Source organism: Gossypium arboreum, chromosome 3, assembly GCF_025698485.1.
Source record: "Gossypium arboreum isolate Shixiya-1 chromosome 3, ASM2569848v2, whole genome shotgun sequence".
Taxonomy (NCBI): domain Eukaryota; kingdom Viridiplantae; phylum Streptophyta; class Magnoliopsida; order Malvales; family Malvaceae; genus Gossypium; species Gossypium arboreum.
The window spans coordinates 68,151,650-68,178,763 of NC_069072.1; positions in this window are offsets into that span (position 1 = coordinate 68,151,650).

The window sequence follows — 27,114 nt, forward strand, 5'->3', positions numbered from 1 at the left end:
AGAAAGCAAAAAATCAAGCCAAAATATTTGTCCATCTTCCTCACCATAGCTGAATTTTAGAAGGGGAAGCCATAGCTAGGGTTTGGCCACTTCCAAGCTTGATTGTAAGTCCGTTCTTTCCCCGTTTTTAATGCTCTTTACATTTTTTGAGTCGTTGTAACCCGATCTATCTATCTCTACCACTAATTTAAGAAATAATCAAAGTCTAAATTTTTAGCCATGACAGATATTTGTGTATTTTGACGTCTAATGGTAGAAAATGCATGTTTGGTGTTAGATAAACAACTTTTGCTAAGTGATTTTCGGTTAAAAAAAGTAAAAAAGGACCTATTTGTAAAAGTTATAAAATAAGTAGTACAAGTGTGATTAAGTGGAAATTTTGTGCTGGTATAAGTATGAAAATGGTTCGACTAGGCTTGGGTTTTGAAGAAATTGAATACATTTTATTGTACGAGCCTAGGGACTAAACCGTAAAAATATGAAACATTAGGGGCAAAAATATAATTTTTCCATAATATATTTTTGGGCTAAATTGAATAATGTGAATATTAAATGAGTTAAATTTATCATTATAGATCAAGAAAAATGAGGTTCGGACCTAGATCCGGGGGAAAACAAAGTGTTTCACAATTAGGTCCAATTCTATTATTTTTGTACCGTGGTAAGTTCGTATGTAAATAATGCATTGTTATACTTATGTTTTAAATGCTTTAATATTGAATGAATTGTGATTGAATCTTTGGAAGTATTCGACTAAGTTTCAACAAGCGAGAAATCCCAGTTGAGCCTTAGGAATAGAATAGGATATGAGTGACATGTCACTAGGAACCTATGTGTTTATGTGATCCAGGTGCTGGTCGCGTACGTCCTACTAGTGGCTGGGTAGTCGGGCATGAGTTGCGGATACCTAACAGCTTGTGTGAGTAGCACTGTGTAGCTACGACCTGACTGACAGCTTGTGTGGGTAGGAATAGCTTGAAAACGAGCCTATATTTATTATGAGATATGAGGTAGCTTTCGCAACATAGATGGCACTTATGTGCAAGATTTCTGAGTATCCTTTAATATTTCGAGTGTTCAACGGGAATGTCAAGTTCTTAAAGGATATGGTTATGTTGCGAGTTGGTACAGGTAATGAACTCGGTATGTGATGAACCGTCGATAAGATTGTGATTGAGCAAATCTATGATTATGAGATTTTAATAGCATTTATGTTAACTTACATAATGTTAATTGTATATTAAATATATGGTTATGATGCTTATTATTTGCATAGGAACTTACTAAGCTATATAGCTTAATCCCTTTCCTTTCCCTTGTCTTATAGTGTCACCAAGCTAGCTCGGGGATCGGAGACCGTCGAAGATCCACTCACACAATCAAAAATTATTTTGGTACCAATGGTTTCAACATTTTGAGTTATGGCATGTATAGGGGACTTGGTTATGTTGTTATGTGTCATAATTGATTTGGCCAAATGTGATGGCTTATATTGGTTGAAAGTTCATTTTGTATAAGGCCATTTGAAATTGGCTACTATTGGTATAAGTAATTTATAAATTGATGCCCTTTATGGATGTGAAAACTTGCATGATTTGAGTTGATAAGTATGTGATGTTATGTATGATAAATGGTAGCATTTGAATGATGTGTTGATGTCTTGGTTGGGGCTGATTTGGTTGTATGTATATGCTTGAATTGGTGCTATGTTATAGGGTGTTGGTGTGTGCATTAAAGGGTGGCAAAATGGCTTGGAAAATAGCCTTATTTTTGTCCACACGGGTGTGTGTCTAGGGTGTGTGTGACACACAGCTTTCCCTACAGGCATTTGTTTAGGTCGTGTATCCCCTGCAACTAAATTTTGAGAAACATAATACTCAGAATTGAGCACACGGGTAGAGACACAGCCGTGTGTCTTACCCATGTGAGGGCCACGGCCCTAGACATGAAAAATCATAAATTTTAAATTAACCACACGGCCTAGCACACGAGCGTGTGACTTAGTCGTGTGTATTCAAATTTTCTTGGGTGACAAATAGAGAGTTACATGGGGTCGGGACATGGACGTGTGTGACCACCCGGCCTGCCCACACGGGCATGTCCCATACCCACACAAGCGTGTAACCCCTTCTAGTAAAAAAGTTTTCTATGTTTTGTAAAATTTCCTAAAGATTTCAGTTTAGTCCCGGACCACTTTCAGAGCATGTTTTGCTCCTCGTAGGCTCGTATTAGGAACTTTATGATTTAACGTGAAATTTTTTAATTTGGATGGAAATTTATGGCTCAAAAATGTATATTTGTTCGTGCGATAAGTCCGGTATTGCCTCGTACCCTATTCTGGCATTGAATATAGGTAAGGGCTGTTACATTTAGTGGTATCAGAGCTACTGTTTAGTCCATTCTAGGACTAATGTAGTGTGCGTAAGAGTCTAGCTATACATGTCATATATTAACTATGATAGTGTGTTGACTCCTGATAATTTTAAACTCTGTTTTCATATAGTAAATGGATCTCGACCGAGTAGTAGCTGATGATGTAGAAAGTAATACGCCTGCTCCCGCTCAAGGGGCAGTTTCATCTAAAAATAGACCTCCCACGGTTAGTTAGGGAAAAGGGGCTAGGGAAGCTTTCCTCCACCAGATGAATGAGTGGTATTCGGAGTTTGTTCGAACAAACCTGAATACTCAACATCCTCCACCCCCTCCTTATCCCCAACCGATTCTCGCAGCTCCTTAAGGTGTGGATTTGGTAAGACTGAATAAGCCTCCGGTTGATAAGATTTGAAAGCAAGGAGCTGAGCAATTCAGGGCTAATGTAGATGATGACCCCGAGAGAGCTGAGTTCTGGCTTGAGAATACTATCAGGGTATTTGATGAGTTATCATATACACTCGAAGAATGCTTGAAATGTGCTATATCATTATTGAGGGACACAACATATCACTGGTAGAAGACACTAGTATCTGTGGTACCGAGAGAGAGGGTTACATGGGAATTCTTTCAAGAGGAATTTCAAAGGAAATATATTAGTCAGCAGTTCGTCGATTAGAAACAAAAAGAATTTCTTGAGCTGGAATAAGGGCGAATTTCAATGACAGAGTATGAGCTAGAATTTGTCAGGCTCAGTACGTATGCCCGCGAGTATGTTTCCTTCTAGGCTATTATGTGTAAAAGGTTCGAAGATGAGCTGAATGAGGATATCCGACTATTAGTTGGAATCTTAGAACTAAAAGAATTTGTTGTATTGGTTGAACCAGCTTGCAAAGCTGAAGAGCTAAGCAAGGAGAAAACCAAGGCCGAGAGTGAGGCTAGAGATGCAAGAAAAATGACCGATGAGTAAGTCGTTTCAATCTCAGACAGAAATCTAGAGAAATGAATTCTCATTTGAATGTATCATCTGGGTATTCACAGAGAAATTGTGGGAAGCAATATTCAAGTTTTAAATCTCAAGCTACTTCAATGGCAAGTGTGGGTAATGCTAGGTCTAACAGACTTGAATGTCAGCATTGTGGAAGAACACATCCTGGCGAGTGTAAGATGAATGACCGAGCTTGTTTCAAGTGTGTTTCCCAAGAGCATTTTATCCAAAATTGCCCTGAGATGGCCGATAAAGAACAATTTTCAAGTGCAAGGTTGAGTATTACTACCAATAGAGGTAGGCCACCGAGAAATACCAAGAATGGAACTAGCAGTAAATGTGTGACGAAAGATATATCCATGAGATCTGAGGCCAGAGCACCTGCTAGAACTTATGCCATTCGTGCTCGTGATGATGCGTCATCTTCCGATGTGATTACTGGTACATTTTCTCTTTATGATACTAATGTTATTGCATTGATTGATCTTGGATCGATTCATTCTTATGTTTGTGTGAATTTGGTATCTAGTAAGAGTTTTCCTGTTGAGTCTATTGAATTTTTGATTAAAGTGTCAAACCCCTTAGGAAAATATGTGCTAGTTGATAAAGTTTGCAAGAATTGTTCCTTGATGATTTGAGGACACTATTTTCCGGCTGACTTAATGTTGTTTCCATTTGTTAAATTTAGTGTTATTTTGGGTATGGACTGGTTGATATTGCATGATGCCGTAGTAAATTGTAAACAGAAAACTACTGAATTGAAATGTGAAAATGGTGAGGTTCTTTGGGTTGAAACTGATGAATCAAGTGAATTGCCTATTGTGATTTCGTCTATGTCTGCTCAGAGGTACGTAAGGAAAGGTTGTGAAGCTTATCTGGCTTATATGTTCAATAAAAAAATGTCTGAATTAAAAATTGAATCAGTGCTGGTAGTTTATGACTATCCGGACGTGTTTCCATATGAGTTGCCTAGGTTACCTCCAATCAGAGAGGTTGAGTTTGTTATTGATTTAGTACCTGGGATTTCCCCGATACCGATTGCTCTGTATAGGATGGTTCTGACTGAATTAAAAGAATTGAAAGCTCAGTTCTAAGAGTTCACAGACAAAAATTTTGCGAGATGGAGTTATTCTCCCTAGGGTGCTCCAGTGTTATTAGTAAAGAAGAAAGACAGATCTATGAGGCTCTGTATCGATTACCGACAGCTCAACAAGGTGACTATAAAGAACAAGTATCCTTTGCCAAGGATTGATGGCTTGTTTGATCAGTTGAAAGGAGCAATGGTATTCTCGAAGATTGATTTGAGATCTGGCTACTATTAGTTGAGAGTTAAAGAGTCCGATGTACCGAAAATTGCTTTCAGGACAAGGTATGGGCACTATGAATTTCTTGTTATGCTTTTCGGATTAACTAATGCACCTTCCATTTTTATGGACTTGATGAATCGAATTTTTCGACCGTATTTAGATAAGTTTGTGGTTGTGTTCATCGATGACATCCTGATTTACTCTCGAGACGAGTCCGAGCATGTCGAGCACTTAAGAACTATATTGCAGACTTTGAGGGATAGGCAGTTGTTTGCTAAATTCAGGAAAAGTGAGTTTTAGCTCCTAGAAGTCAGATTTTTGGGACATATTGTTTCCGGTGATGGAATTCGGGTTGATTCAAGTAAGATTTCGGCAATTATTGATTGGAAACTACAAAGGAAAGTGTTTAAAATTAGAAGCTTTTTGGGCTTAGCTGGTTATTACCGACGTTTTGTCAGAGGATTTTCGATGATTGCTACTCATATGACCAAGTTGTTGCAAAAAGATGTTAAATTTGAATGGTTAGAAAAATGTCAGCAAAGTTTTAAGAAATTGAAAGCATTATTGACTGAGGCATCAGTTTTAGGACAACCTGAATTGGGAAAAGAATCTGTAATTTATAGCGACGCTTCATTGAATGTTTGGGCTGTGTGTTGATGCAAGAGGGCAAAGTGGCAGCTTACGCCTCGAGACAGTTGAAACCGCACGAGAAGAATAATCCGACGCATGACTTGGAATTGGCCGCCATCGTTTTTTCTTTGAAAATTTGGCGTCATCATTTATACAGTGAGAAGTGCCATATCTTTACTGATCATAAGAGTTTAAAATACCTGGTGACTCAGAAAGATTTGAACTTCCGACAATGGAGACGGCTCGAGTTACTAAAGGATTATGAACTAGTGATTGACTATAATCTGGGAAAGGTGAATGTAGTTGCAGATGCTTTGAATACAAAGTCTTTACTTGCTTTGAGAACTATGAGTACGAGATCGACTTTGTCTAATGACGGTTCAATTTTGGCCGAGTTGAGAGCTAGACCGATGTTTTTTCAGCAAATTTGTGAAGCTCAGAAAAATGCTAGTGAATTGCAAGCTAAAAGAGCTTAGTGTGAATCGGGTAGTGATCCAAACTTTCGAATTGGTTCAGATGATAGTTTGATATTCCAAGATAGAGTATGCGTTCCGAAAAATGATGAATTTATTCAGAAGATTTTACACGAGGCACAAAGTGGTTGTTTATCGGTTTATTCAGGTAGTACAAAAATGTATAATGATTTGAAGAAATTGTATTGGTGGTCAGGTATGAATAGAGGTATTTCTGAATTCATGTCGAAATGATAGATTTGCCAACAAGTAAAAGCCAAACACGAAGTGCCTTCGAGTTTACTTCAGCCAGTGATGGTACCCAAGTGGAAATGGGATATAATTGTATGAGGCATTGTATGGCCGCAAGTGTCGAACTCCGTTGTATTGGACAAAGCTTAGTGAGGATAGATTCACCGGGTTGATTTGGTTAGAGAAACTGAAGAGAAAGTAAAGGTAATTCATGATTGCTTGAAACCCGCTTCAAATCAACAAAAGTCGTACACAGATTTGAAAAGAAAAGAGATAGAATTTCAAATTGGTGCTAAAGTATTTTTAAAAGTATCTCCGTGGAAGAAGATTTTGAGATTTGGCCGTAAAGGCAAGTTAAGTCCACATTTCATTAGGTCGTATGAGGTTATTAAAAGAATAGGGCCAGTGGCATATCAGTTAGCTTTACCGACAGAGTTAGAAAGGATTCATAATGTGTTTCATGTGTCTATGTTGCACCGTTATCGGTCATATCCTTCGCATATAATTTCACCGACAGAAGTTGAGATTCAACCTGATATAACTTATGGTGAGGAACTGATCAAGATTTTCACTCGGAAAGTTAAATAATTGAGAAATAAAAGTATAGCCCTAGTGAAAGTTTTATGGCAATGACATGGGGTTGAAGAGGCTACGTGGGAACCTGAGGAAGCTATGAGAAAATAATACCCAAACTTATTTTCTAGTAAGATTTTCAAGGACAAAAATCCCTAAAGGGGGGAGAGTTGTAATAGCCCAATTTTCGGTCTAATCGGAACAGTGGTTTTGGGACCACAAATTCGATGCAGAAAAAAATATTTTTCTTATATTTTTATGGTCTACAATTTTATGGAATAACTCTGTGAAAATTTCGTTCGAAAATTTTGACGTTTGAGCACTCAATTTAGCAAAAAGGACTAAATTGCAAAAAGTGCAAAACTTGAGTCCTAGAAGCTAGAGGTATCTAATTGCTATGAGATTTTAAATTAAAGGTCCTTAGACCATTAGAACATTTGTTAAGTTAGTCGAAAAAAATGGACATGAAGTAAGAGAAATTTTACTATTTTAAGAAAAAGGCATTTTGGTCATTTGATAATTAAATGAATTAAAAAGAAAAAAATCAAGCCAAAATCTTTGTCCATCTTCCTCACCATAGCCAAATTTTAGAAGGGGAAGCCATAACTAGGGTTGGCCACTTCCAAGCTTGATTGTAAGTCCGTTCTTGCCCCGTTTTTAGTGCTCTTTACATTTTTGAAGTTGTTGTAACTCGATCTATCTATTTCTACCACTAATTTAAGAAATAATCAAAGTCTAAATTTTTTTAATGATAGATATTTAAATTTTTTTTCATGATAGATATTTGTGTATTTTGATGTCTAATGGTAGAAAATGCATGTTTGGTGTTAGATAAACATCTTTTGCTAAGTAATTTTCGGTAAAAAAATGTCAAAAAGGACCTATTTGTAAGAGTTATAAAATAAGTAGTAAAAGTGTGATTAAGTGGAAAATGTGGGCTAGTATAAGTATGAAAATGGTTTGGCTAGGCTTGGGTTTTGAAAAAATTAAATACATTTCATTTTACGAGCGTCGGGACTAAATTATAAAAATGTGAAACATTAGGGGCAAAAATGTAAATTTTCCATAATATGATTTTTGGGCTAAATTGAATAATGTGAATATTGAATGAGTTAAATTTGTCATTATAGATCAAGAAAAGCGAGGTTCGGACTTAGATCAGGGGAAAAATAGAGTGTTTTACGATTAGGTCGAATTCTACTATTTTTGTAACGAGGTAAGTTCGTATGTAAATAATGTGTTGTAATACTTATTTTTTAAATGTTTTAATATTAAACGAATTGTGATTGACTCTTTGGAAGTATTCAAAAATGTTTTGACAAGCAAGAAATCCCAGTTGAGCCTTAAAAATAGAACAGGATATGAGTGACATGTCACTAGGAACCCATGTGTTTATATGATCTGAGTGCTTGTCTCGTACATCCTACTAGTGGCTGGGTAGTCCAAAATGAGTTGCGGATATCTGACAGCTTGTGTGAGCAGCACTGTGTAGCTATGACCTGACTGACAACTTGTGTGAGCAGGCCCGTGAATATCACGAAAATGAGCCTATATGTATTATGAGATATGAGGTAGCTTTGGCTACATAGATGGCGCTTATGTGCAGGTTATCCGAGCACCTGTTAATATTTCGAGTGGTCAACGGGAATGTCAAGTTGTGAAAGGATATGGTTCTGTTGCGAGTTGGTACAGGTATGTACGAAAAACTAATAAGTAATGAACTCGATATGTGATGAACTCTCGGTAAGATTGTGATTGAGAAAAGCTATGATTATGAGATTTTAATAGCATTTATGTTAACTTACATCATGTTAATTGTATATTAAATGTATGGTTATGATGCTTATTATTTGCATAGGAACTTACTAAGCTATATAGCTTACTCCCTTTCCTTTCCCTTGTCTTGTAGTGTCACCAAGCTAGTCAGGGATCGGAGACCGTTGGAGATCCACTCACACTATCAACAATTATTTTGGTACCAATGATTTCAACATTTTGAGTTACGGCATGTATAGGGGACTTTGTTATTTTGTTATGTGTCATAATTGATTTGGCCAAATATGCTGGCTTATATTAAAGTTCATTTTGTATAAGGCCATTTGAAATTGACTACTATTGGTATAAGTAATTTATAAATTGATGCCCTTCATAGATGAGGAAACTTGCAAGATTTGAGTTGATAAGTATGTGATGTTGTGTATGATAAATGGTAGCATGTGAATGATATGTTGATGTCTTGGTTGAGGCTGATTTGGTTGTATGTATACGCTTGAATTGGTGCTATTTTATAGGGTGTAGGTGTTTGCATTAAAGGGTGGCAAAATGGCTTGGAAATAGCCTTATTTTTGTCTATACGGGTAGACACACAGGCGTGTGTCTAAGCCATGTGTGACACACGGATTGCCCCACGAGCATTTGTTTAGGCTGTGTGTCCCTTGCACCTAAATTTTGAGAAACAGAATGCTCAGAATTGAGCACACAGGCAGAGACATGGCCGTGTGTCTCAGCCGTGTGAGGGCCACGGCCTTGGACATGGGCATGTGTCCTGGGCGTGTGAAGTTTACACCTATTTAATGAAAAATCATAAATTTTAAATCGACCACACGGTTTAGTACATGGGCGTGTGACTTGGCCGTGTGTATTCAATTTGTTCTTGGGTGATAAACAGAGAGTTACGTGGGGTCGGGAAATGGGCGTGTGTGACCACACGGCCTACCCATATGGGCGTGTCCCATACCCTCACGGCCATGTGACCCCTTTCTAGTGGAAAATTTTTCTAAGTTTTGTAAAATTTCCTAAAGAATTTGGTTTAGTCCTGGACCACTTCCAGAGCATGTTTTGGGCCTCACATGCTCGTATTAGAAACTTTATGATTGAATGTGAAAAGTTTTAATTTGGATGGAAATTTGTGGCTCGAAAATGTATGTTTGTTCATGTGATAAGTCTAATAATGCCTCGTATCTTGTTCCGGCGTTGAATGCGGGTAAGGGTGTTATTAGACTACTCTACGTCTACCCACCTTCAATTCAGATAATATGTAATTGGGGTGTGACAAGAGATATGAACGATGAATTGGGAATGGCTATTATGGTTACCATGTTACTTATATGTAAGTGATGATCATTATGTGATAATAGACTAACCAAGTTAGTTATTGTAATGACCTGGAAGTCAGTGTTGTTGAAAATGGTGATTTTAAAATTCTATTTTCTAATGATAAAGTCAATAATATTATGAGGTTATTAGAATATTAAACTGAAGCTTGGTCTAATAATTTTGGTTATTTGGAAAGTTACACAAGGTACAAGTGTATTTGTTCTAAAGTTAATGGTTTTGGAAATTGAGGTATCGGGACTCATTTCCATAAACCGAACCTGTAATTATTATTATTTAATATTTTCAAAATTATAGTGGAAGTGAATTGAAATTCGGTCAAGTAATTTTATTGAATTAGGGCTTAATTAGCGTACAAGGACTAAATCACATAAGCGATAAAACTATGAATTAGTACAAATTTATAATTAGAATTTAATATAAGAGACTTAAATGGAAAATAAACCTTAATTATAAGATATATGGTCGGTTAACTAAGTGTGATACATGTGTATATTATATAAACATTAATTAATTAAAATATAAAATAAAACAAAATTTAATTAAATGAAAAAGATGATAGACTAATGGATGGAAAGAGAAAAAAATTATTTTTATCTTTTCATCCCAAACAATTGAAAGCAAAGAAGCAAGGGAGATAGAGGAACAACCTTAGGTTTTCAAAATTCAAGCCCTAATTTGGTTAGTTTAATTTAGTCCTTCTTTTTTATATAGTTTTTATGTTTTCGGAATCCTGGTAGTTCAAACTACCCAACCTATGTTGAATTTTTCGGTATTGTTAAAGAATTAAGAAGTTGTCATTGTTAGAGAGTTGAAGCTTTTGGTAATATTCTAATAGATTTTAAGTTTAGTATTGAAAAAAGGACTAAATTGTAAATCCAATTGACGATTTTATGCGATAGGGATTAAATTGTATAAATTTTGAAATTTTTGATAGAAATAAAAAATAGAAAGTTAAATTAGGTCTATAGTGAAATCAAAATAAAAATTTGAGGCTTAAATTGAAAGTTATGTTAGTCCCAGTTTTAGGGACTAAATTGAATAAAATAAAAAAAGCCACATAAATGAGCAATTGCATGTGAAAATGATTGTGTATTGATGATTTGGTGTATTTATGTTAATCCGTAGCTAACGTCGACCTGAATTCCTCAAAACGGTAAGGAAAAGATAAAGTCATCGACAAATAACTTTAAGTTTACGGATTGTATTTCTATAACCCTAACCCTTTTCAATTGCTTCATTACATGGTAATAACCTAAGGTAATAACCTAAGGTAAGTTGGAAATGATAGAACGAGCTGAATTATATTTGATTCAAATTAGTTTTTGTGATAAGGACTAAATTGAATAAACTTGAAAATATGATATATTGTTATAATCATGCAATTGAATTCGATTTGTGATGCTTTGTACTGGAACTTATGTGAATTGATGATTAGTTGGTTAAATTATGTTGTGGAATTAAGAAATTGATTATTATAAACTGAAATGAGGATGGATAGTGAATAGTGAATTATAGATTCAGAAATGTATAATTTGACTGTATAAACGAGTTATATATTTTGACATGTAGATTGTCATATTAATTTGCATTTGAACTCTCATTTGTTGATTCATGCCTTGCATGACTTATATTATGATTTAAAGTTTTGATATAGAAATACCACTGAGTTATACTCATCATACGATTTTGTTTCTCGTGCGTAAGTTAGGTACTTTTTGATTCAATCATCAATTTCAGCATTTAGCAGCAATCCCAAACTCAAGTGTTAGTGAAATTTTTATTTTGGTCAAGGCATGTAACTAAGGTGTCATTAGTTAAATAATGTTTATCTTGGATTTGTTAGCATTTTGAGGATCAAGTATATAAATGTATATGTATGTGTTGAAAGTGGTTATGTTAATATTATCTTGTTGAAGTTGTTTGGCATATATGCATAATGACTTAATGGTTGAGAAGATAATATGCTAGGTGTGTATTTGGTTAATGTATAGATGTGAAAATGATGATTGATACATTTGTTTTGGTCTTGCAATAAATGGCATGTTTTGTGCATGTTTTAATAGTTGAATTTGAATGTTTCATTATGTCTTTCAAAAGGTCTGAAGATGCATGCTTAGTTGAACATGTTGAGGTGCCTTGATGACATATTGGTATATTTTGGTTGAATTGTGTATAAAGGTGTAAATTGTGGCAGAGTTATACACTTAGGATGGTTGTTGTAAATGATGTTTTGGCATAATTATAATGCTTTTGGAATTGATTGTGATATGGTATATTTGGTTGCTTGTGACATAAGTGAAATAAGGATACAAAACTTGTTTTAAAGGTAATTTTTTAGGTACACACGGCCTTGTACATGGCTTGGCACATGGTTGTGTGCCTTACACAGCTTAAGACATGATCGTGTGGCGTATAGGTTTTGGATAATTTTTGGTGCACAATCTAGTGACACAACCGTGTGATCTACATCACACGAGCTTAGCTTTCGCACACGATCTGGGACACGACCGTGTGACCCACCTCACACGGTCCTATCTTTTGCACACAATTAGGGGACATGGTCGTGTGACCCCTATTTTTCATATTTTTCCCAACTTTTTGTTTATGCTCCAAATTGACCATTGTTCATTATCAAGTTGATTTAAACTTTCGTAAGCTCGATATTAATTCAAAATCTATTGAAACACATGCTAAATTGATTGTTTATGAATTGTGTGATAATTAATTAAGAAGTTTCAATTATAATTTGTTTGTAAATGGTTTATAATTGTCTATAACCTTCTATTACTAGGGTTTAGAAACTAGACTAGGTATAAGGTGTAATAGTTATGGCATGGATTGTGTAAGGTGACAAAGAATACCATGTTTGTATGTCATTTTAAATTATTGAGAAATGAAATTTCAAGCATGTTATGTTTAATTTCATACGAACTTACTAAGCACTAAGTATGGTTACCATTGTTTTGCTTTGTTTGGTTTTCTATCTTGTAGATTGTCAAAAATCATGTTGTCGATTGGATCATTTTGTCGGAGCTCACACTATCTATGAAACTCTTCGGTAGACTTTTGAACATTTTGGCCTGGTTATAAGTGGCATGTAAATAAGTGATAATAATTATGTATATATGTGTGGTTGAACCTTATAAATTGGTTATTTTGATGTGAATATAAATGTAATGTATCAATGTGTCTTGTGTTGGTTGGTTGGCATCAACATGTATTTGATAGTTTTGCATGCTGTATTTGATGAGTTTGGCACTTTAGCATAATGCTGATATGGTGAGTGAATAGGTATCAATATTATGGCATGTTTATAAGTGAATGGTTTGATTTAATGTTGTTAAAATGTGGTACAAATTGTGGCATATTGGTTAGCATTTAGGGTGATGTTATAAGTTGTATTTTTTTGTATAAAATGTGGTTGTTTTAAACATGCATGGATTGATTGAAATGTGTATCATAGGATCCTTTGATGGTTGGTTTGAATTGTACATTTAAAGACTCATTTATTCTCTACATGGTTTGCCACACGACTGTGTGTAACACCCCTCACCCGTATTCAATGCCGGAATAGGGTTATGGAGCATTACTAGTCTTATAACACAATTAAACATACATTTTTCAATTCCATGTAATCATCATTTAACATCAACCACATTGCCCCTAATACGAGCCTACGAGGTCCAAAACATGCTTTAAGAGTGGTTCAGGACTAAACCGATAACTCAAGAAATTTTTACAAAACTTAGAAAGTTTTTCAAACTACAAGAGACACACGCTCGTGTGGCCCGACTGTATGTCTCACACAGCCAAAGACACACCTGTGTCACAGGCCATGTGGACATTCAAAATGGGATCACATGGCTATGTCCCAGCCCATGTCTGACCCCATGTTACTGCCTAACTTAGGTCACAAGGCCAACCACACTCCCGTGTGACCAGCCTATGTGCCCTTTCAAAATGGACTCACATGCCTGTGTGCCAGGTCGTGTGCTAGGCCATGCCAAACCTGTAGGGTATGCTGACTTATGCCACACGGTCAGGTCACATGCCCGTGTGCTGGGCCGTGTGAAACATACTAACTTGATTTTTAATTCAACACTAGGGGCACAAGGCCGTGTAACCTAACCGTGTGTCACACACGGCTGAGACACACGCCTGTGTCTCTGCCCGTGTGGACAAAAATAGGCTATTTGCCAAGCCATCTTGCCATCCAAATTTGCATACACCTACACCAAACCAAATGGAACCAAAACATGGCATAAATAGGCATTCAAAACAACTAAATCAAGCCTAATTCATGCTAGTTCTAATCTATCATCTGCAATACATACAAGTAGCAAAGTAGGCCATTCCATTTATACCGAATTCATATTCACAATTCAACTAAATGGACACTTTCAAACATGCATCCTTTTGCCCAAACTCACAAGCATATAACTTCTCAAATATCAGCCATGCATCATAAGCATTAATATAGCAATTATCACCACAAGACAAAGGCCATTTGCATATATAGATATTTACACAACCAAATCAACCAAAATAAGCCAACTCTCATGGCTATAAACACAACTAAATACTTAACATTTACAAGTCATTTCACATGACCAAATTCATTACCAAACTATATATTAAAATGGCCATAATCCTATACATGCCATATACCCAAATTACTTAAGTTCAAAAGTACCAAAGTGATAGTTGGATAGTGTGATGAAGTCTCCAACAATCCCCGAATCTGAGCTGGCTTTGATATCACTATAAAACACGAAAAAATAAATAATGTAAGCTATAAAGCTTAGTAAGCTCATATGAAATAAACTCAGTTAATCATAAATATACAATTCAAACAACTGAATATATCAACACATAACTTATATTAGCTAACAAACCTTCCACATATTCAAACATAACATTATATGTGAAATTCACAAGTTTCTTCAATTCAAAGCTTATGTGGTTCATGTACATACCTGTACCACCTCTTATTAATCTCTTACTCATCCATGTCTTTGATATCCCGTTGAACTATTCAAAATACTATTGGATACCCGGGAATCTCGCACCCTAATTGCCACATATATATAGCCGAACCTCTCTCAATCTCGTATCACATATAATGCTCACTCTCGAGCTATCAACAAGTCTACTCATACAAGCTGACGGTCATGATGAAGCTACATGGTGCTGCTTACACAAGCTGACGAGTATCTGCAACACATACTGGATAACTCAGCCACCGGTAGGACGTATGGACCAGCACCCAAATCATATAACCTTTAATGACATGTCAATTGTATCCTAATCTATTCCTAAGGTTCAACTTGGATTTCTCATTTGTGGAACCGTTTTCAGATATGTCTGCAAGGTCGTATTCACAATTTATACAATATCAAAGCATTTAAAACACAAATATAATAATGCTTATTACATACGAACTTAGCTCGAATGCAAAAATGACGAAACGAGTCGATTAGTCCGAAACCTTGTTCTTTCCCCGTTCTAAATTTGTATTTCATTTTTCTTGATCTAAATGTAATCAAAATTAACTTATTTAATTATCACTCTATTCAATTTAGTCCAAAATACACCTTAAGGCAACTTTACACTTTTTCCCCTAATATTTCAACATTTTTACAATTTAGTCTTTATCTCATAAAAACACAAATTCATTGAATTCAACCTAAACACATGCTAGCCAAATTTCAATTAGGTCCCTAGCAGCCCACAATTTTCATTTATTTCACAATTTAACCATAAAATTTCAACAGTTCTCAATTAAATCCCATAAATGACAATTTTGTCAAAAATCACTTTACAAATGTTTTTTTATCTAACAACAAACATGCATTTCTATTATCAAACATCAAAATACACTAACATTCATCTATGGAAAAACTTAAACCTGTAACAGTTTTGCAAAATAGCTCCTGGGCTAGCTAGACTAAGCTGCAACGATCTCGAAAACACAGAAATCATTAAAAACCGAGTCAAAATTCATGTACATGCACTTAGGATAGTTGTCGAACCTTGAAGCTTTAGCTATGGTATTTCTTTAGGTCTAATTTCAGTTAGGAGGAAGAAAATGGACTAAAATATTTGGTTTTATTAAACTTATTAAATTTTTATTTATTAATTACTATTATAACCTTTAATAAAATTCATTAGAATCACTTAATATAAGTCCATAAATGTCCACTCATATTAACAATGATATATTTACCAGACAAGGACCTCCACTATTTAATTTCATAGCCATTTAATGCCTTTAGCTATTAGAACATCACTTTTGTACTTTACGTGATTTAGTCCTTTTTATCAAATTAAGTATTCAAACGATAAAATTTCTTAACGAAAATTTCACACAATCATACTATCATGCTGTAGACATTAACATATTTGGTTTTATTAAACTTATTAAATTTTTATTTATTAATTACTATTATAACCTTTAATAAAATTCATTAGAATCACTTAATATAAGTCCATAAATGTCCACTCATATTAACAATGGTATATTTACCAGATAAGAACCTCTAGTATTTAATTTCATAGCCATTTAATGCCTTTAGCTATTAGAACATCACTTTTGCACTTTACGTGATTTAGTCATTTTTATCAAATTAAGTATTCAAATGATAAAATTTCTTAACAAAAATTTCACACAATCATACTATCATCTTGTAGACATTAAAATATTTGGTTTTATTAAATTTATTAAATTTTTACTTATTAATTACTATTATAACCTTTAATAAAATTCATTAGAATCACTTAATATAAGTCCATAAATGTCCACTCATATTAAAAATGGTATATTTACCAGATAAGGACCTCCACTATTTAATTTCATAGCCATTTAATGCCTTTAGCTATTAGAACATCACTTTTGCACTTTACGTGATTTAGTCCTTTTTATCAAATTAAGTATTCAAACGATAAAATTTCTTAACAAAAATTTCACACAATCATACTATCATGCTGTAGACATTAAAATAATAATAAAATAATTATTTAGACCTTGGATTTGTGGTCCCTAAACCACTGTTCTGATTTGACTAAAAATAGGTTGTTACAACTTTTCCCTTTAGGAATTTTCGTCCTCGAAAATCTTACCAGAAAAGATGTTAGGGTACTATTTTCTCATAGCTTCCTCATATTCCCATGTGGCTTCTTCGACACCGTGCCATTGCCAAAGTACTTTCACTAAAGCTATGTTCTTATTTCTCAACTCCTTAACCTCTCGAGCTAAAATTCTGATCGACTCTTCATTACACATCATATTAGGTTGAATTTCAATCTCTGCTGGAGAAATTACATGTGATGGATCCGATCGATATCGTCGTAACATCAACACATGAAACACATTGTGGATCTTTTATAATTTTGACGGTAAAGCTAATCGATATGCCACTGGCCTTATTCTTTCAATGATCTCATACGGCCCGATAAATCGTGGACTCAATTTTCCTTTGCGACCAAATCAAAGGATATTTTTCCACGGAGATACTTTAAAGAATACTCTATCATTGATCTAAAATTCAATGTCTTTACATTTCAAATCTGCATATGATTTCTGTCGATTAGACACCGCTTTCAAACTGTCGTGAATTACTTTCACTTTCTCTTTGGTGTCTCTGATCAAATCAACCCTGTGAATCTTTTTCTCACTAAGCTCGATCCAATATAGTGGAGCTCAACATTTGCGACCATACAGTGCTTCATACAGTGCCATCTTTATGCTCGATTGAAAACTATTGTTATACGCAAATTCAACTAATGGCAAATATTTTTCCCAATTGCCTTCAAATTCTAAAATACAACAACGAAGCATATCTTTGAGAATCTGAATTACTCTCTTAGACTGACCATCGGTTTGGGGATGAAATGTGTTACCAAAGTGCAACCGCATACCTAAAGCTTCTTGCAATTTCTTCCAAAATCACGATGTAAACCTATGCTTCTATTTGAAATAATCGAAACTGGCACCTTGTGCAATCTAACGATCTCAGAAATGTACAATTTAGCCAATTTATCAAGCGAGTAATCTGTATGTACCGGAATAAAATGGGTCGATTTCATCAAACAATCAACAATAACCCAAACAACATCTTTTTTTCGGAGATAGGGGTAATCCCGATACGAAATCCATCGTAACCTTATTCCATTTCCACTCTGGTATCATCACTAGCTGAAGTAATCCCGAAGGCACTTGATGTTCAGCTTTGACTTGTTTACAAACTAAACATCTCGACACAAACTCTGAAATGTCTCGTTTCATACCCGACCACTAGAATAACTATTTTAAATCATTGTACATTTTAGTACTCCCCAGATGAACAGATAAACAACCACTGTGTGCTTCGTGTACAATTTTCTGAATAATCTCAGAGTTTCTTGGTACACATATTCTACCTCGGAACATTAAACAATCATTGAATCCGATCTGATAGTCTAAATCACTAGTTGACTCGCATTGAACTCTTTTAGCTTGCAACTCGTTGTCACACTTTTGAGCTTCACAAATTTGTTAAAGAAATACCGGTTTAGCTTTTAATTTAGCCAAAATTGAACCATCAGTAGACAAGGTTAGCTGAGTGTTCATCAGTCGCAAAGCAAATAATAATTTTCTACTCAAAGCATCCACGACTATGTTCGTTTTCCCAGATGATAATCAATCATTAACTCATAGTCTTTCAACAGCTCAAGCCATCTTTGTTGTTGCAAATTCAAATCTTTCTGAGTCATTATATACTTCAAACTCTTGTGATCGATAAAAATGTGGCACTTTTCAACGTATAAATGATGTCGCCAAATTTTCAATGCGAAAATAATAGAAGCCAACTCTAAATCGTGCATCGGATAATTCTTTTCATGCTATTTTAACTGTCTGGAAGCATAAGCTATCACTTTACCCTCTTGCATCAAAACACAACCCAAACCGTTAAATGACATGTCATTGAAAATTACAAACTCTTTACTTGAATCAGGTTGAACCAAAACTGCCTCAGTTAACAATGCTTTCAACTGTTCAAAACTCTATTGACATTTCTCAGACCACTCAAATTTTACATCTCTCTATAGCAATCTGGTTATCGGTGTTACAATCATCGAGAATCCTTTTACAAAATATCGATAATAGCCAGCTAATCCCAGAAAGCTTCTAACTTCGGATACGTTTCTTGGTGGTTTCCAATCAACAACTGTTGAAATCTTGCTTGGATCAACTCGTATACCTTCCGCTGAAACAATATGCCCCTAAAATTTGACTTCTTGGAGCCAAAAATCGTATTTACTAAATTTAACAAACTGTTGCTTATCTCTTAAGGTTTGTAATACAATCCTTAGATGCTTAGCATACTTAGACTCATCTCGTGAATAGATCAGAATGTCGTCAACGCAAATCTGTCTAAATAAGATCTAAAGATCTGATTCATCAAATCCATAAAAACTACAGAAGCATTAGTTAATTCGAAAGGCATAACAAGAAATTCATAATGTAATAGCCTGATTTAGACCCTAATTGGAATGGTGGTTTCGGGACCACCAATCCGAGTCAGAAAAATATTTTAAAATTATTTTCTGTGTTTATTTTGTGCGAATTTATATCTGTGAAATTTTTGTGATTTAATTTTATTGTTTGAGTGTCCGATTAAATAAAAATGACTTAATCGCGTAAAATGAAAATTTAGGGGTTATTTCTAAAAGGGGTTGAATTGTTAGTGGCTTTCTAAATTGAAGCCTTAAAGTGGTAAATAGGCCATATTTAATATTGGTGGATGGTAGTGGCCATAGTTTATAATAGTATAATAAGGTTATATAGGTAATTTAGTTAATAAACTTATATTAAATAAAACCAAAGTTAAGATACATGTTATTTCATTTGTTCATCCACCGAAACAACAAATAAGAAAGAAAAAAAAATAAAAAAACTAGGGTTCGGCTTCATTCAAGCTTAATCAAGGTAAGAGTTTAGCTCGATTTTTGATAATTTTTACGTTTTTTAGATCGTTGTTAAGTAATCTTCAAGGCCCATACTTTAATTTTTGATTTTGATGAATATTTTGAGTTATGCCATGGACGAGAGCTTGTGATTTTTGTTGTTTGATGATGAAATATGAAAAATATGTTTTAGATTAACATGTTTTGTATTGGAGTTTTTGATGATTTTGAGTAATTAGGACTAAATTGAAAAAATAATAATTTGAGGGAATAAAATGTGAAAAAAATGAATTATATGGGCTTGTATGGATATGGGTAATATTCGACCTAACTTGGGTATAGAGAAATTTTGTGTATTTTGTGTTTTGTGCAATAGGGACTAAATTGTTAAAAGTGTAAATGTCAGGGGTAAAATGGTAATTTGTAATTTATGTGTTTTTGGACTAAATTGAATAAAAATATGTTTGAATAACCTTAATTTGAATATGTTTAGATCAAGAACCAAAGAAGTCAGATTTGGATCGGGGGAAAACGAAAGTTGTTGACTAGCTGCCCTATTTCGTTTTATAACGTCCGAGGTAAGTTTATAAACAAATAGATGTGCTAAATTGTAGTTAAATGTTAAATATATATGCTGGTATGAAATGTATGAATTTATACATGCTGTGGCCGGTTATGAATAAGCTTGGCTATTACATTTCTGAATTCGTTTCAACCGAGTTATGACGTCCGAAAGCCCCATATGAACCTTAGGAATAGTTAGGATATATATGTCATGACATAGGATTCCGATATATGTGTACGAGTAAGACCATGGCATCGATATGTGAATCTGACATATGTGTGCAGTAAGACCCTGTCTAAGACAGTGGCATCGATATGTGATTACATTTAAGACCACGCCTGGGACGTTGACATTGTACGATAAATGTGTGATTATCCGAGTATCCTACCCAATTTTGAGTGGTTCATCGGGCAAAGGTAAATCGTGTACGGATGTGTAAAATGAATTAAAATGACACGTATGAATTTAGCTTATTACTTAATTGAAACAAGGTAAGTAAGTTTCTTAATATTTATTTGTTGTAAATCTTATAAGATGCAAATGAAGAAAATATGTGTAAGATAAGCTAATTGGCCAGGTATGAATTGGCTTGTTGTTTAATTAAAATGAGGTAAGTGAGTAATTTGGTACTTATTTCAAATTATGCATAATGCAATTAAAGGTTACATATGAATTAGGTAAGTGCATTAGGCCTTGTGAATAGTATTAAAGTGAGTTTTAATTTATATGTATGTATAAATACATGTATTCGGCTATCTAATTAAAATGTATATGAAATTATAAGATGATACATGAGTTTGTGTATTTGTGAGCATGTGAACTAGGTTGATATTAATTATTTGGCTTTGGAAGTTAATTGATAATTAGTTAACATGGATATATAAGTATTCAGCCAAGAGGCAAATATGAATGAATATATATTTATAATATAGATTTTATATGATTAAATCTAAATGTTTTATAATAATGTGCTTTGGCTTTGTTTAATTAAATTGATGATATATTTTGGGTTGTTCATTTGCTTATCACTTACTAAGCTATAAATAACTTACTCTATGTATATGTGTGTTTCTGTTTTATAGACTTTGGAGCCAAGCTACAAGCTTGGGGACTGTCAGCAAAGTTTCATAACACTATCAGCTATTTTGGTACCTTTATAAGTTAAACTTGAATTATGGCATGTATAGGCTGGAATGTGTTTTGAAATGTTGAAATTTTGATATGTAAAATTTAAAGCCATGCGAAAATGGCTTATTTCTAAATTTGGTTTTGATTGTGCTTGATTGTAGTTTAAAATGTGTTAGTTATTATGCTATGAAATGTGAATCAGTGGCATAGGTGATGGATCGTAGATGTTTTGGAAATGGATGAGTAGTGATATGAGTTTGAGCATTAAAATTGGTTAATGAACTTGAAAGTGGCATATATGAATCGGCTATAAATAATATTTGTTTGGTTTGGATGTGTTTTATACTAAAATATGTATATAGGTGAACATGCTATTTATGCTTAGTTTTGACCTAGTATGTTCTTAGATTTAATGTCTAATATGTTAGGTGTGATAATTAGTTGATGGAAATTTTGGTGATATATGTGGTTATAAAATGATATGTTCGGTCATGGTATAAATATATGTACTTGTACTAAGTATATTAATTGATTCGAACATGGTATTTATATATATTATCGAATGAGTGATTAGTCAATTTGGTTTGGTTTGTATGGATGTGAAAATACATATATTATATCTTAAATAATTGATAAAATAGGTATGGTTGATAAATGGGTTTAATGTAGTGTTTGGATTTATTGCTTGTAAGTCAAAAATGTTTGAAGTAAGGTGATTAGTAATTCGAATATAATCATGTTCATTGCTAAGCATGAAACATATGTAAATAGTATATATGTTCGATTACCATGAAAAATCATTTCTTTAAGTCATAAGGATAGTTTTATAAATGAACCATTACATGGTGTTAATATGCATAAATGTACGACACTAATTGGGATTGTCACTTTATAAATATGTATATATTAAGATATGTGTTGGAACAATGTTTTGACATGTGACTGTAAGTATAAATTTAATTATTATTTGACATTTAAGTGATGCTTGAGCTTGGAATTTAGTAATGATTTCATTAATTAATTTAATAGTCAATATCTACTCATGTATTATAATAATTGGATTATTTATTTAGATTTATAATCTATCTTTGTTAAGATCAGCATATGCTTTAATGTTTTAAATAATATATTACATATTATTGCTTATAAATGATATGATTTTATATATGTATGATGTGAAATGTTTCAAATTTAAGAGTTGTGTTAGTTTATGAAATAAATTATAACTGATCTTTGAGACTTATTCATGTGTATATATATATAATTGTTCAAAAATTGTGTTTTATTCCGTAATGCTTTATGACCCTAATTCGGTGACGGATACGGGTTAGGGGTGTTACATTTTGTTGGTATCAAAGCTACGGTTTAGTCAGTTCCAGGACTAACGTAGCACGTGTGAGTCTAGTTATACAGGCAATATTATATACTTTGATAGTGTGATGACTTCTGACATTTGAAAATATGTTTTCATATAGTAAATGGATCTCGATAGAGCTGTAGCTGCTGATGTCGAGAGTGTAGCGCCTGCTTCCGCGCAAGGGATAGCGCTAGCTGATTCTCGACTGACTTCGAGTAATCAAGAAAGTGAGGCTAAATAAGCCTTTTATCAAATGATGAATGATTGGTTTACTCAATATATCCGGACTAATTCGGCTGCACAACAACCTCCACCCCCAACTAATCCATCTTTGATGCTTGTTGTACCTCAAGTAAGTGATCCGCTGAGATTATATAAGCCACCTATTGATAAAATTAGAAAACATGGAGCTGAAGAGTTTAAAGCTACTGATAATGACGATGCTGAGCGTGCTAAGTTCTAGCTTGATAATACTATCCGTGTGTTTGATGAGCTGTACTGTACCCCGGATGAATGTTTGAAATGTGCCATATCCTTGCTTCGAGACACGGCATATCACTGGTGGAATACCCTAGTATCAGTGATTCCGAGATAGTGGGTGACTTGGGAATTCTTTCAGACTGAGTTCCGTAAGAAATATATTATCCAGAGATTTATTGATCAGAAGCGTAAAGAATTTCTGGAGCTGAAACAGGGTCAGATGATCGTGACAGAGTATGAACGAAAGGTTGTGAGACCCAGTCAATATGCCCGAGAGTGTGTTTCTACCGAAGCTATAATGTGTAAAAGATTTGAAGATGGGCTAAACAAAGACATTAAACTGTTAGTTGGCATACTGAAGATAAAAGAGTTCGTAGTATTGGTTGAGCGAGCCTACAAAAGCTAAAGAGAGCTCGAGAAAGAGAAAAGAAAAGTTGATTTTGAAGCTGGAGATGCACGTAAAAGAACATCCGATAAGTTATTCTAGTCGGCACCAAAGAAGTTCCGAGATGATTTCAGCCGTTCCAAAGCCACTTCAGGTTATTCTAGACAGGATCAGAGTAGACCACCTATGAGCTCGAGAGCTACCTCAGTAGCTACTGTGGGGAATTTCAGATCAAATCAACCCGAGTGTAAACATTGTGGCAGACAACATCCCGGTAGTTGCAGATTACATGATCGGGCTTATTTTAAATGTGGATCAATGGATCATTATATTCGTGATTGCCTAGTCTTAGCTGAAGAAAATCCAGTGCAGAATACGAGATCGAGTAATACTGCAGCTTGAGGTAGACAACCCAGAAATGCGGGTAATGCGAGTGGCAGTCAGAGAGGGACTAAAGATCTCAAATCAATCTTCGAGAACACTGTTGCTCCTTTCAACTGATCAAACAAATCACCAATTTTTGGTAAAGGATACTTGTTTTTTATCGTAACCTTGTTGAGCTGACGATAATCAATACAAAGTCTCATTGATCCGTTTTTCTTCTTTGTGAACAATACCAGTGCACCCCAAGGCGAAAAACTAGGTCGTGCAAAACCCCTATCCGTTAACTCTTGCAACTGATATTCAACTCTTTGAATTCTGTCGGAGCCATTCTGTACAGAGCTATAGATATGGTGATGTTCCCGGTATCAATTCAATGGAAAACTCAACCTCTCTGATCGGTGGTAACGCTGGCAACTCTTATGGGAACACATCCGGATACTCACATACTATTGGCACTGATTCAATCTTTGATTCAGACACTTCTGTATCTAGTACATAAGCAAGATAAGCTTCACAACCTTTTCTCATGTATCTTTGAGCTAACATTGACGATATCACGATAGACAATTCATTCGACTCATCTAATTCAATTTGAAGGGTTTCAGTACTCTGACATTTCAATTCAATGGTTTTTTGTCTACAATTCACAATAGCATCATGCAGCGTCAACCAATCCATACCCAGAATTACATTAAACTTATCAAATGGTAACACTATCAGGTTTGTCGAAAAATAGTAACCCTGAGTTATTAAAGGACAATTGTTGCAAAATTTATCAACTAGAACATACTTGCCTAAGGGGTTCGATACTTTAATTGTAAACTCAGTAGACTCAACAGGTAAACTCTTACTAGACACTATAAGTCATACAAATATATGAATGAGTCGATCCAGGATCAATCAAGGTCATTACATTAGTGTCATAGAAAGAAAATGTACCGGTGATAATATCTGGTTATGACGCATCTTCGTGAGTGCGAATACGTAAGCTCTGGCAGGTGCTCTAGCCTCAAATCTCACAATGGAGTCCTTTGTCGTTCCTTTACTACCAGTCACATTTCCTGCATTTCTAGGTGGTCTCCCTCTAGAAGCTGTGTTGCTCGGTCTTGTATTCTGAAATTTATCTTTCTCGGCTAACTCAGGGCAATCTTGAATGAAATGATCTTGCGAGCCACACTTAAAACAACCTCTATTATTCATCCAGCATTCACCAAAATGTCGTCAACCACATTGTTGACACTCGGGTTTATTATTTCTCACATTACCAACACTCGATACAAATGTAGCTTGAGCTTTAGGACTCGAGTATTGGTTTCCACGATTTCTATTTGGATACCCATTCGAATGAGTGTATGAATCTCTTGATTTCTTTGACGAAGATTGATATGGTTTATTCATCGATCTTTTTCTCGAATCTCAGGCCTCAAAATTCACCTTTCTCTTTTCTTTCACAAGTTCTTCTGCTTTACAAGCTCTGTCAACCAATACCACAGATTCTTTCAACTCTAGAATCCCGACTAGCAATCTGATATCTTCATTCAACCCATCTTCAAATCTTTTACACATAATTACTTCAGTTGAAACACATTCTCAAGCATACTGACTAAGTCTCACAAACTCTCGGTCGTACTCAGTCACAGAGATACGACCCTACTTTAGCTCTAGAAACTCTTTGCGCTTTTGGTCGATAAACCGCTGGCTGATATATTTATTTCTGAACTCAACTTGAAAGAATTACCAGGTGACCCTTTCTCTTGGCACCACTGATACTAAAGTATTCCACCACTGATATGCTGTGTCTTTCAGAAATAAAACGACACATTTTACTCATTTAGCTGGTGTGCAGGAAAGCTCATCAAATACCCAAATTGTATTTTCAAGCCAAAACTCAACTCTCTCAGGATCGTCATTAGTAGTAGCTCTGAACTCTTTAGCTCCGTATTTCTAAATTTTATCAACTGGCAGCTTATTCAATCTTAAAAGTTCCACACCTTGAGGAGCTACAGGAATTGGTTGGGGGATTAGGTGGGGGTGGAGGTTGCTAAGCAGTCGGATTAGTTTAGACATACTCAGTAAATCACTCGTTCATCATCTAGAAGAAGGATTCTTTGGCCTCTTCTCCCTGACTGCCTGATACGGGTCTTGACTATGATTGCACTACCACGTGAACGGAGGCTGGTGCATTACTTTTTACATTATCAGCTACAGCTCAATTAGGATCCATTTACTATATGAAAACACAATTTAAAACTGTCAGGAGATATCACACTATCGCAGATTATAAATGGCATGTATAGCTAGACTCTCACATACGCTACGTTAGTCCTAGAATCGACTAAACTGTAGCTCTGATACCAATAAATGAAATATCCCTTACCCTATTAAATGCCGGAATAGGGTTATGAAGCATTACTAGACTTATAACACAATTTCACATGCATTTTTCAATTCCATGTAATCATCATTCAATATCAACCACATTGTCCCTAATACAAGCCTACGAGGCCCAAAACATGCTTTAAGAGTGGTTCGAGACTAAACCGATAACTCAGGAAATTTTTACAAAATTGAGAAAATTTTTCAAACTGTAGTGGACACACACCCCTATGGCCCGGTTGTATGTCTCACACAGCCAAAGACACGTCCGTCTCACAGGTCATGTGGATATTCAAAATAGGATCACATGGCCGTGTCTCAGCCTGTGTCCAACCCTGTGTAACTTCCTGACTTGGGTCACACGGCCAACAACATGCCCATATGACCAGCCTGTGTGCCCTTTCAAAATGGCTTCACACGCCCGTGTTCTAGGCCGTGTGCTAGATTGTTCCAAACCTATTGGGTATACCGACTTATGCCATATGGCCAGGTCACAGGCCCGTGTGCTAGGCCATGTGGAGCATACTAACTTGATTTTTAATTCAACACAAAGGGACATAAGGCTGTGTAACGTGATCGTGTGTCACACACTACTGAGACACACGCCCGTATGGACAAAAATAGGCTATTTACCAAGCCATCTTGCCACCCAAATTTGCATACACCTACACCAAACCAAATGGCACAAAAATATGGCATAAATAGGCATTCAAGCCAACTAAATCAAGCCTAATTCATGCTAGTTCTAATCTATCATCCACAATGCACACAAATAGCAAAATAAGCCATCTCATTTATACCAAAT